Raw genomic sequence first — 13,024 nt, forward strand, 5'->3', positions numbered from 1 at the left:
TCAGATCAAATAATACGTGCCTCTCTAGATCGAAGTATATTAATGGATTTTTGTGGTTAAAAAAGAAAAAAAAAAAGGGAAAAAAAGAAGGATGACTAAAATATGTATATGTAGCTTGACAGTATATTTTCTTTTAGGAAAATCTGGAATAAAAGCAACATTTATGCACACTAAGCAGATGTTTATGATTAGTTCTTAGTTAACATCACCCAGCTGGCCATGGATAGCTTTATGGAAGGGAGAGCATTTGAGAATGTCATATGTTTATATAAATCAAGAACATGGCAGTCATGATACTGGGGCAAAAGTACTACCTTTCCCATTTTAGATAATTTTCAGATTGCACAAGGACAGGGAAGTAGATTGTCACCAACACAGTGTTTCTGGTTTATTGTAATAATAAGATGCACATCTCCATGCATAAAAGCTCATTCTCAGGAGTAGACATAGACATGTAGTATATGCATCCATATCTGTAAATATCTTTTGTCAAATTTGCGGAAATCAATAAGTAATAAAACCTTAAAGCTCTTCTAATTGTATTTCATAAACCATATTAGTTTACGATATACTTAATTGTAAATACACTGGTTTAAATATAACCTGTTACTAATGCATAATTTTGATATTTCTTTTCATATTTTCTGTATAGGTGTGGAGATGGACTGTCATATTTTAGAAAAGTAAAGTGTTCATAATGTCCTTAAACTGTTTTCCTGTTCATGGAAAACATGCTTTCACAGGAAGTTTATCTGCTGATTGCATGGGCAACCATCTCATGCGGTGATGTGCACCATACACCTGCGCAATATTGTGCACAATATACCTGTCTTACCTGCAGTCATAAAGTTGTAATGAAGTAGGACATATTTGCAGAAATACATAGAAAGTATTTAGCTCCTAGTTAACAAAAAATATTAAGCCAAAATGATGCTACTGGGTGAGAAGGGTGAATGAATCTGTCACAAGTTTCTTGATGAATTTTTGGTCTGTTCAAAAGTTTTTTAAGTTTTTACTCAATATTAAGTATATAAATGTTGGCGATGAAAATTCCAGCTCAGAAAAAAAACAAACCTCCTCGTTTCTCAGTCTCTTCGGAGAATATTTAGAGGACAGCACTCACCCACAAAATTGAATCAAGGCTATTTAACTTCTTCCATGATCTATCATGGCTGTAGTATTTGAAACTTGTTCCATAACAGTGTGTATTTCTAGTATGTTAATATAAACATGTTTTGAATATATTCAAAGGGATTGTTATGGGATTCTAATTTAAATAAAGCACTTTGAACATTTTCTTTTCAGCATTGAACTCTAAAAAATCAAAGCGGGGGGGGAATCAGCATTCTCCTTTATTAAGAAATTGACTTAATTATTTTTGGTCTCTGTTTCCCATTCCCTGAATTTCACGGACACTCAATCACTTCACTGTGTCTTGCTTTACAAACTTGGATGCAGAACTGAAATGAAGGGGCTTTGGGAGAGAAGACTATTCCAGCAAAACAAACCCAATAAGCAGCCACAGAGCTTTCCCAGAGCCCTTGGATGGTGTTGCCATTGCAAGCACAGCCCCTCACTCACTTCCCTGCAGTGGATGGGGGAGAGAATCAGAAGGCTGAAAGTAAGAAAACTTGTGGGTTGAGAGAAAGGCAGGTTATTTTAAGCAAAAGCTGCACACGCAAGTGAAGCAAATCAAGGAATTCATTCCTCACTTTCCATTGGCAGGCAGGTGTTCAGCCATCTCCAGGAAAGCAGGGCTCCATCACATGTAATGGTTACTTGGAAAGACAAACCCCTGGCTTTATAGGCTGAGCATGGTGCCATATGGTGTGGAAAATCCTTTTAGTCAGTTGGGGTCAGCTGTCCTGACTGTATTGCCCCCCAGCTTCTTGTACACCCTTGACCTACTCGCTGGCAGGGTGGTGTGAGGAGCAGAAAGAAAAGGCTTTGACTCTGTTTTCAATGATCAAAACATCCCTGTGTTATCAACACTGTTTCCAGCACAAATCCAAAACACAGCACCATACCAGCTACTGTGAAGAAGCTGCACTGTATCCCAAGCAAGACCAGCACAGGGTAACATCTGAGTGTGACAGAAGCACCAGGTTCTTTCATCATACATGAAAAGGATATGTTGCTTTCATGCTTCTTCTGAAGGCATATGTCTAAGCCCGCTAATGGGACACCTTTGAGTGGTTGGGCATGCAGCTAGTGCAGTGAACTGCTCTAAACCTACATGTCCCATTGATAAGGAAAAACTGAGTGTTTCCTCCTTTATTCTGGGGTGGGGTTTTTTTGGTTTTCCTTTTTTTTTTTTTAATGCTCTCGATCTGTTTCAAGTATTGTTATTACTTTGTCATTACCTGTCATAACCTTCAAGTATTATCATTGTAACCCAGTCACATCCCGAAGTAGTATATTTAGTATAAATGTGCTTTTCATTTAAGGCGCTGTGCTGGAGAGCTGTGTTCACCTGAACTGTACCCAGGACTGCTGGGCTGCAGAGCTGCCCAATGCGTGAACTATTAGAGCTCTACTGTACAGCCGTACTGGGACTCTGGAAGCAGCGTGAGACCTGTCAGGTGAAACCAGCAAAGGGTCTGGTTTGCTTTTAGCTATTCTACTGTTATTCAATGTGACTCCAAAGCCGATTGTAAGCCTTAACACCTTTTTTTAAGGAATAATGATACTACATACGTTTTTTCCAGGGAAAGGTTCGGGTACAGTACCATGACTCTGTTCTCCAGTTAAACACAAGCACTGTTGTGTAAAAAATAATAGACCTTTTTGGCTGGCTTCATGTCAACAAGGAGATCAATTTAATTTCATGTTTAATTTTACATTATTTTTTCTTTTATACTTCATAGATCACATAGCTGTACCTCTAGCAACTTTCAGGAACCAGGTTTTAACTGTTAAGTGGCTCTAAAGGCATGTAAATGATACAAAGAAAACCTCAAAATTTAAGTTATCCACATTTTTGTAATGTGTACTGAGTTATGACTAATGTATAGCATGTACGTGCACTTTGTGCATGGAGAGACTGCTTTAAAATTATATTGTTACTATATAGTCTAGCATGATCTAACCGGTGGTTCTTCTGCACAGCCTACATTGTGATTATTAAGAGAATATTAATCTTCAGAATGATAGGTGTTTTTTTTTCTGGTCTTATTGTGCTAGCACATCTTCTGGAGAATATCCACATTCATGCATCTACATTTGCAGACAGGAGTGCAGCCCCAAAGGCTGAGGATGATGCTCCCTGACCAATTATTACAATTAAATTGGAGCATAAATAAATGACTCCAGAAAGGAGCAAGTGCTTCCTTCTATATTACAAGCAGTGTATCTAAATGGTATCACTAAACCTGGTTATAGAAGAATGCAATTCATCCTCTGGTCTGCAGAAATGTGTTATTGATAGACATGCTCTTATATCTGAACTTATTAAAATCTGTTAGCGTACTGTACTTGCCAAATTGTTTAGTTTTGTGTACTTAAACCCACAGTAAATTAAGAAGCTATTTCAAAACCTGTGAGAACTTTGGCAAGCATATCAGTATAGGACTGGGGAATTAATGAGATACAGTAAACAACGGAAAAATAGACTGGCTTCTGTTGATTCTCAGAAACTTTCAAAGAAAGGTGACATGAATAGGAACATTACCACCACCATTGTTTTTTGAACAAGTAATCAACAAACCAATGCAAGGACAAAATAAAATCCAAGAACTAGCAGTAAGACTCTCTTAAGTGCTGAACCCTATCATGCAGCTGCAAAAGGTGTGTCAGCAGAGTCCAAAATCCATGCCTGTTGTTGGAGTCACTCTCGCCCCTTTGTTTCCTGGTTTTAATGTGATAATTCCCAAAATGATGGGGCAGAATTCTGTCAAGTTATTTCCAGTAAATGGATGCATCTGTAGAATAGCAAAGACCTGAGGAGATGTCTCGATTCCTGCCAGGAATTTTGGGCTCCACTGTCTTCCAGCTTGCTTTCCTATTAGTCTGTCATATAATTTCTTTCCACATTTGTAGGGTCTCTCCTCATCGATGTTAAGATTTATGCAGACTCTTCTGTCAAGAAAAGAATTAATAAGATATTTTTTGAGTCCTACCCACCTTCCCATAGCCAAACACTAATAAACAGGCTGAGCAACAAATCACTGATAAATTTTTAGCCCGTTATGTTTAGCCAGACAGTTATTATCCAGCATGCAGAAAACAGGGCCTGGATCATAAAAAACACATATAAGGGGTAGTTAAACTGAGAGATGGCAATGATTTTTGTTTGGTCCACAAATAAATTTTCCTTTTGCACAGATGTACTTGCTTTGACACTACCAACATGGATTAATATTAGGACACTGAAAAGAATAAGTCTGCATATTAAAATGTTTTCAAATTCTTTAAAAATGTATATGGCTGAAAATGGCAATTAATTTCTCTACAGTTCAAAAGTTAATGCATTTTAAATTTAGTTGGCTAATTTTGTATATAAAATAAGAAAGGGCAGAATGACCTTTTTGACTGTCAGGTATAAAGATCATTATGTTCAGCCTGATTTCTACCAGCTGTTGTTTGGTTTTGGTTTTATTCTGCTGAGTCAAACAGCCTCATATCCTCTCACTGTTGAAATGTAGGAGAGTTTTGGCTATTGACTTCAGTGGCAGCAGGACCAGACCCTTCATTATTGATGCTGTCTTCAGGAATTCAGAAAGAAAAACGTTTGAAATGTTCAGATTCTGTTGGAGATATAACCTTTTGGAAAAGTTTTTCTCTATCATAAATATTAATCACAATGTAGTGATTGGTCTATAATGTTCAACAGATGGGCTTTAAACGGCTGTGAAAGGAATCTGCTGTTATCAGTTCTGAACAACTAATTGCTGTCCACATTAGAGCATTTACTTTGTTTTATGGTAATCAGGTTTTAACGCTCTGGCATTGGAGGTCCTGTGGTGCATTTCCACACAGTAGAAGAATTATGTCATTGCCACACGGAAGCTCAGCCCTGGCTACTGTTAGCAAGTTGGTGCCTGTGTGTTGGGTATCCCTGCAATAGGGACTTGATTTCTTCTCGTGTCTCTGCAGGCTACATTCCTTGAGGGACCTAAAGTGTTGCTAGTGGCTTCGTGAAGGGTTCTCACAAAGGGTCCTTTGCCATGTGGGCTTGAAAACCCCTCGTGCTCTGTGGTGGGAAGTGCTGGAAAATGATGAGTTCAGCTAACAATAGAAACCTTGGGGAAGCTTGATTCTCCATTCAGAGATAAGCCTGTTCCCCCTGCTGTAACCCAACTAGGAGCCAAGGCAACTTCTCTCAAGGACAGACTTCTACCAACAACCCTTGACAGAACAGTTCAAATTTATATCACCATGTTAAAAGGAGCATATCCTGATATCGTACAAGTTATAATGTGGAGAAAACCTTGATTTTTACAGGTTTCCATGCTGCTTCTCTACTTTTTTTTCTTTAAATCTCTATAGCAGTGAACGAAGTCCAGACCTTATCCCCTGTATTGGCATATGTGAAAATCACATCCTCCCAGTGTTGTGTGTAAGCTCCTAAAAATACGAATGTGTTTGACTGTAGAAATCACTTATATGAGGTCAGTAACGGAGTCAGTAAACTCGATGTGCAAGTTCAGTGTCCCAGTCTGTTGCAATTACTGTTCATGGAGATATTCAGCAATGTCTCTATTCCCATCTTGGGTCAGCAGTTTCCTTCCAAGTCTGGCTAACTCAAAGCTATCAAAACAAAGACTGACAAACTCAGGAGTTTTCTTCAAAATAAGCACTCTGGTAATCAGTCTGTGAAGTTGTTTTGTTGGGGGAGTTTTTTGTGTTTTTTTTTTTTCTTTGACTTACAGTGCTGAAGTATGAATTCACACGTTGCTTTTATTAAATACTTGATTTCCTTTAGTTTCCTTTATGGGTACATATGCCTGTATATATAGGTATGTGTGTGTGTATGCGTATCAGCATATGGCTCTAGCTAAAGTGGTAACAATGTTTAGTGCCAACAGTTTTAAGCAGTGATTCATCAGCTGAACAGGAAGATTTTCAAGTAAGAGTTCTTTCAAAATCATCTCTCTAGATCCAAGAAACTGTAGTTCCTCCTACTGGCTCCTGTGTTCATGGCGAGGATGAAATGTCTGAGTATAAAATACACAGGAGTATAAAATGCTACTTTCATCTTGAGACATACTATATGAATAAAAGATGCCCAAAATGAATTTTGTAAACAGAACATACTGGATCTGTGAATCATTTGACCAATATCTTCTTACGTATACTTTGTCACATGGGGAGTTATTTTCACAGTGCCTAACATTCTAGCTGTAGTGTCACAGATATGGCAATGTACACACAAGCTTCAATGAGAAATAAGAACTGTTAATATAATTTAAGGGTATATAACAAGGGCATGAATTTAAATAAAGAGGAGAAATCGGTTTACTAACATCCTGTATGTGTTTTTTCACATGATTCAGGTTATACCTCTGGGACTCAAAGTCTGCAAACCATCTGTTCAGCTTCTCCTTTGTAGAGTTTAAGTACTTGGTTACACAAAGAGCTCTGTGGTTTTTGTGGTTCTTTGTTTTTTTCTTAAATATTCTAATGTCTTATGACATATTTAGATAACTGTCACTTCCATCATGGTGTGATACATTTTCCCAAGGAAAGTGGTGAAAGCTTCAGATTTTGAATCATTTAAATCTGAGTAGGGGGCTCAGTCAAAAAAAAAGGAAAACCTTTAGACAAGTTGATGTTCAGTTTCATCCAGCATCCTCCTGCTGCTGGTTGGTCCTGTGACTCTGCCACAATGAATTATGCTGCCATCCAAATGAATATAAGAAATTGTATGACTCTTAAAGGAGGCACCACCTCCTTGGCTCGAGTAAACACATGAGGTTGCACATTTTTAATATTCCTCTGGGATAAAGCTCTGCTGAGTAACTGGGTATATGCTTTTTTTTTTAATTAATTAATTAATTTACTTATTTATTTAAATTATTTTTAAGTAGGAGTAAATAATGTCCTGCTTAATTTTAAAGTGAGAAACAGGTCTGTGCAGCTCCAGAAACAGTATCTGAGGGGAATTAACAATGACTGTTAAGAAGCTTCCTTTGAATATTACAACTGACATACTTGACTATAGATGCCATCATTGTCCTTGTGTGGGGCTGATGCCAGCACTTTTTGTACTCGATCTGCATTTTATTGCTACCCGTAACTCCTGTTCCTCTGTTTCATCCCTGAAAGCTAACATATGCTAATATTTAATTTCTGTCAGTGGTTGCTCTACCACAGAATACAGCATAGGTAAAAGAAATCGCTGAACCATTAACTGAATGCTAGCCTTGTAGGAATGGAAACTCTTTTTGTCCTTTTCAAAGGGAAGATGGAGTACAAAATACAGCATGTTTCTTGTAGTTGTATCTCCATATGCGCTAGCTGCATTTATGGGTAAAGGAAAAGCCTAAAGAAACTTCTATAGCAGCGATAGTTCACATACTCTTCAGAAATACAAGCTAGTGCCCCAACTTATAGTTTTCTGTACTCCTTAATTGTACAAAGCACAATTTGTAAATGTAATATGTAAAGGTTGCATTTGTGAGAGAACCAGAATTTCACAGGTCAATGGGGTCTGCAAGCTTTTTATTAATTTTTCTTCTTTCAGAACCAGAAGTGTAGAATACAGCTCTGGATGGGGCTTTAAGTCACTTTTTCACTCATATGAAAGTAAGGATGTGAGGAGATGCTAATAAAGTGCGTGCTCATTATCCTCATTATCACTAGCCGGAAGAATTTAAGGAAGGATGGTTCATGTCTAATACACATCAAATAGTCTTTGTCAAAGCCTTTGGCATATTGATGGTTAGAGAACATACACTAACAGAATCTTTTGCAATGAAGAATGCCCTAGTGATATGTGTTAGCTTGTTGTCAGTTTAAAATGCCAAAAATTTAATATTGTGAATGTAGGAAAGAAAGCAATTTTCAATAATTATTGTTGAAATAACTAAAATGATGACTGTTCAAAGCAGCATTTGCAAAACACTTTGCAAAGCATTTACATTCATATTTAAATAAAAATAAACACACTTTTTTTACCCTTTTATTTTCAATAATTCCTTTAGACCTTTTAAGTTTCCCAGAGAAACATCCCAAATATAGGTAAGTTTTCTTCCTAAATTTTATTTAGAAGAACAGAGGGATCATTTCCCACTATGCTGGACTTAACCTTATCCATGTACAAGGAAGAAATACGTTGTCTGGGTCAATGAATATCTGCAGTGTCAGGAAAGGTATTGGAGAGATTATTTTCTTCTGAAAGTGATGTCCTGAGCTTCACATTTCTAAGAGTACATTTTCTTCAGATAGGTCCCTCTCAGAAATCTGTATGGAAAACATACTGAGTGGTCACAGAGGGAAAGTACATTGTTATTGAAGCAGGTTCTCAGTCTTGGACAGATTGGTGTCATGATTTATCTTTACATGCAAAAGGTTGAGTGTGCTGTCTAATGTTCTCTAGAGATTATTTCAAGCTTTAAAGTTAGATGTGTGATGCACACTATTTTCTAAGCTAAATGTAGGGCAGTTTAGGACAAATTTAACAAGAACAGAAGAATATTAAAGCTCTTGATCAAATACCTGAAAGGCAATAGTGGTTTGGAATATGTTTCTTTGTTCTCTCTAGTGGTAATTCTTCTCTAATTCAGGCAGTGAACACATTCGCATTTGGGTGTGGTGGAAATGATATGGCATATATGTGTGTGGGATGTCTGCGCAAGGCAATTGCATATAGCCTGAAAATATTGGTAACAGTCAGGCTTCTCAAGGCACTTCTGTGCTCAGGTTACAGTGGCTAGCCCTCTCTCCTATTCCAGCTCTTGGGAAGATGCTGTGGTGCCAAATCACTGTGGTGCCACAGAGCCTTTAGTAGCTCAGTGAGAAGTCGGTGGATAGTCACAGGAGACATAGCTCATGCTAAAGAATTATTTTACTCATGACTGTGGCATTGCTTGAACTTCCACCATCAGATCCTGGCCCTGCTGACATTAGTGTGACTTTACTGTGGACTTCAACAGAACCGGGGTTTCACCTCAAGTCTCCAGATGTGAAAGGTTAATGCATTAACCCACTGCAGCATTTAGCTCCTCAGGCTCGACACCTATTTCAATATACTTTAGTGTAAGTCTGTAAATATGACATTCAGGGGTGGTTCCCAAGAGAACTGGGTACATCAGAAACAGTGCTAGAGTGAATAATGCATATCACAAGGATTTGTGACTGTCAAAAGGGAGATATGACTTATCCAAAGCTTGTGTTTGAGGCAGTACTCTAGGAATTGTAAGTTGACAGAGCCTTTAAGAATTTCTATATGCAAAAACATTTTTGTATGATGGTGATATCTGGAGTCCCCAGTAGATAACCTGGGACCCATTGTGCCAGGCACTGTATAAATAGTCTTTCTCCATAAAGCTTGCAATATAAGCTCATAAGATGCATAAAGTGTTGGATAATGAAGTGTTGTTGTTGTTGTTTTACAAATTGGGAACTGGGGCATAAAAAGTTTAAGTGATTTGCCCAGGAGCACACAGGATGTCTGTGGCAGAACTATCATCTGAATACAGTTTATCAACTTCCTCAATCCAACTCCTTGATAAATGCTTAAAAAGCATAATCAAAGCTACCCTCACTTAAAACCCTATACCAATGCCAGAAGTAAAAATAAACCTAGTAGTTCTTCTAATAGCATTGTGGTTATCCCTTGAAACTATTAATACATCTGGAACTTAAAGTGATACATTTACTCTTATGCCTGCTTTTGTAACTTCAGTTTCTGCTGAGAGCAGAGGAGCAGGGGGAAAGGGGGAAGTTCTTTCCATGAAACTGAATGGAAGTTATAAAAGACTCTATTTTATTGAATGGTTATCCCACAAATGTCTAAGTTTTATAGGAGACACAGTACTATGCTAATGCAGCAGAAAAGCGTAAGATCTTGTGCGCATTCAAGTGATGCACAGCTAAACCAACTAAAATGAGAGTTCAGCTTGGACTGACCTGTTCCCAGTGAACTATTTTCATTAGAGTGTGCGTGTGGCAAACTGTACCTTTTTTCGCACATCAAAGTCCCAGGTCTGTCTCTGTGCCAAGGAACCATCAAATGAAGCTATTTTTCAGAGCTTTTGGGAAACTTCAGCACTTAAGGAATGGAACTTTTCAAGATTGTTAAATCTTAAACAATTTCTAGTTTGTAATTTCTGCAGGGTCCTTTTGGTTCCCTGTTCCCCAAAGTGCAGAAAAAAAGAAGAAATTAACAACTATTCCACTGCCTTCTGTCAGTGTAAATTGTGGAAACAGGTGCATGTCCAATCTTATTTAACTTGCATAGCTACTGTCAAGATGAAAAAATTATACTTTCCTGTGAAACTTTTTTATCCATTAGCATTTCAATAACATCAGAGGGTTTTAAAGACATTTTTGCAGCCAAGACAATGTGAATTTATTTTTTAGATCATTGACTTTGCTTATTTAAAACTTTTTCTTTTCTCAAAAAATTTCAGTTCCAACTTTCCTTCTTTCTTCCCCCCGCCCCCTTTTTTTTTTCTGTGAAAAAGAGCATACAAACAAAAAATCTGAAAAACTTTTTAAAATAGCAAAAAGTTGACTGTAAAATCATGTGACTCACCTAGGCTGTTTTTAAAGTCTGAAATTATGCTTTTCTATGTTTCACTGAACTCTTTCGATCTCAGATTGACAAGTCTCTGCAACAGAAGTCATTGACAATTGTTTGGTTTTGTACCTAGAACAATGACTAAATAAAACCACCGAGGAGTTGAACACATTTTCTTAGCATCACAAAATTCAAAACAGCTAACAAAAAGTTTACAAGATGATCCAATTTTGCAAACCTTTGCATTTGCCTCCAGCAAAACTAATCATTTAAGACCGACAAGCAGAGAAAGCTACAGACTAATGGGAAGCCTGAAAAAGTCAATTCACATTTCATCAACAGTAGGCCACTACCTAAATGATGGCTTCAAAGACACCTAAAATTTAGAGTAGACACTGAAGTGTATTAAAAAAGTTCAAAGGCTAGTAATATAACATACTGCATCTTTGCTGAACTATTAAGAGTGGCTGAAAAGCTGTTATTTTAGAAGCCTTGTGCAGCTGGTTGTGTGATGCTAATATCTGAGGAAGAACTTTGGTTGCCAAGTGATTATAAAACTGACAGGTTTATCAATTGCAGTAATATGAAATGCATTTTACATTCACATTGTCATAATTTTAGGATCTCAAGTATGAAAACCTCCCCCAATTAAATTATTATAAAATTCAATTGACATACCAAAAGATCAGTTTAATAGTTGCCTCTGAATGGGTCTCACACAGTAAATTTCCAACTTTCAGCTGCAACCCTCTTTGTTCACTAGACAAAGACAAAAAAGGTACAGACGTACATCAGGTGCAGTCCTGGCCTGAAAAATCAAGTAATTCTGCAAATTATGTTCCCTTGCTCCAGAAACCTGATCACTGTGTAGATAGCTATACTTGTCTTCTACGAGAAAATCAATTCTTACTACCCTTTAATCCTGCTCACCCTGCAAAGCCAAGGCAGCGATCTGAAAGCGAGTTCAGGCTTTCTGTATCATCCATGCAACTGTTTTCTAATTTCCATCTGTCCATGCCAGCCATGGGTGCTAATAACATTGTAAAGGGGTAAATTATGGCCTTGTTTGGCTTTTGAAATACTGACTAACAGTAGCAATAAAAAGGAATGGCAAACATTCAGCAAAATCTGCAGAGCTGACAGGGAAAAGGACATTTTTACTGGGTAGGTCAGCAGTTAAAATTAACAGAGACAGTGCACTGGGATCCTACAACACCATTTTTGCAAAGGTGGGAGCAGAGTTCTGCTTTATGTGACTTGCTCAGGATGAGAGAGGAAATATCTGGTAGCTCAGTCTCCAGACATTCACTGCCATAAGTTTTGGTTATCTTACCTGAATTGTAATTCTACTCTGGAAGGAGAAACTGGATCTTTAGAGGGTGTCTTGACTTGGTTCTCACAGTAAGGTCTGTGCAAATTCCTAAATGTCCTAACTAGACTTTCACCTGTAGCTTCCTTACAAATCCAAGAAACTGTGGTTATTTCTCTTGCTTTAGCTCAAGATATAAATTATGCTTAAAGGAGATCCTCAGGAGTGTTTAAGTGAAAATGCATGTTAGTGAATTTGGATAGGAATTTGAGGAACTTGCTGTGATGCTTTGCAAAATCCAGGTATACAATTCAGACTGAAACCTTTTTCTCAGAAACAGCAAATCAGACCTCTGAGAACTTGACACTAGGCCAAAGTAGATGGAATATTTTTAGCTAGCTTACAATCACATAATGTGCAATAGTCTTTTGACTTACTGTTTTGGAACTTGCAACCATGTGTCTTGTTTTAGTGCAGAATCGATATTCGATGATTAGTAAATCCAGTAGATATCAACACAGCTTGAAAATGAAGTTCACAGTGCATTTACTGCTCAACTGCCAAAAAAAATTCAAATGCCTGTTCTGTCAGATGAAAAGAAAATGGCTAGGGTTACTGGCTGGCTCTGTGCAGCACGTGGAGTACTGTAGTTTTACTGTGTGATAATCATTGCTTCAGAACCTGTTTTCAATTACCAGCAAGTCCCAAGTCTGCTGCTGACTCTGTCCCAGACATTTAGTGTGTAGCATGAATAACATGCTACATTGCATAACATAGAATGAAAGCTAAACCCAGCTCTCTGAAAGGACAGGTAATTTCCCAAACACTATTTGTCGCCTTACCTGTGAGAAAACTCTCTTATTCTGAGAAGTGTTGAGATTGCCTCCAACTTGAAATCATTGGGCTCTGTTTTATTAATATGGCCTATGTGATGCTTATCTCTATCATTTGTTTTTCTTAATTTACATGCATTAAAGCATTGCCCAGAGGCTTGAGACATGTGGAGGATGCTTTCAGAAGGACAAACATTA

At 37.6% G+C, this 13,024-nt stretch overlaps 1 long non-coding RNA gene across 2 annotated transcripts; it reads right to left on the minus strand.

The window, feature by feature from the left end:
- Positions 1 to 1,134: 1,134 nt before the first annotated feature.
- Positions 1,135 to 10,774, minus strand: LOC133275506 (uncharacterized). 2 transcript variants are annotated; one of them, XR_009745556.1, is made up of 3 exons: positions 10,700 to 10,774; positions 8,249 to 8,403; positions 1,135 to 4,077 (listed from the first exon to the last, which is right to left on the minus strand). It is a non-coding gene; the product is annotated as an uncharacterized LOC133275506 (long non-coding RNA). The 2 variants fall into 2 exon arrangements; XR_009745555.1 differs by lacking the exon at positions 1,135 to 4,077 and having other exon boundaries at positions 8,183 to 8,403.
- Between the last annotated feature and the right edge of the window lie 2,250 nt (positions 10,775 to 13,024).

This window comes from Pezoporus flaviventris, unplaced genomic scaffold (assembly GCF_033815535.1).
Source record: "Pezoporus flaviventris isolate CSIRO_AGI_PZ_B2104156 unplaced genomic scaffold, CSIRO_AGI_Pfla_v1 ptg000002l, whole genome shotgun sequence".
Lineage (NCBI taxonomy): Eukaryota > Metazoa > Chordata > Aves > Psittaciformes > Psittacidae > Pezoporus > Pezoporus flaviventris.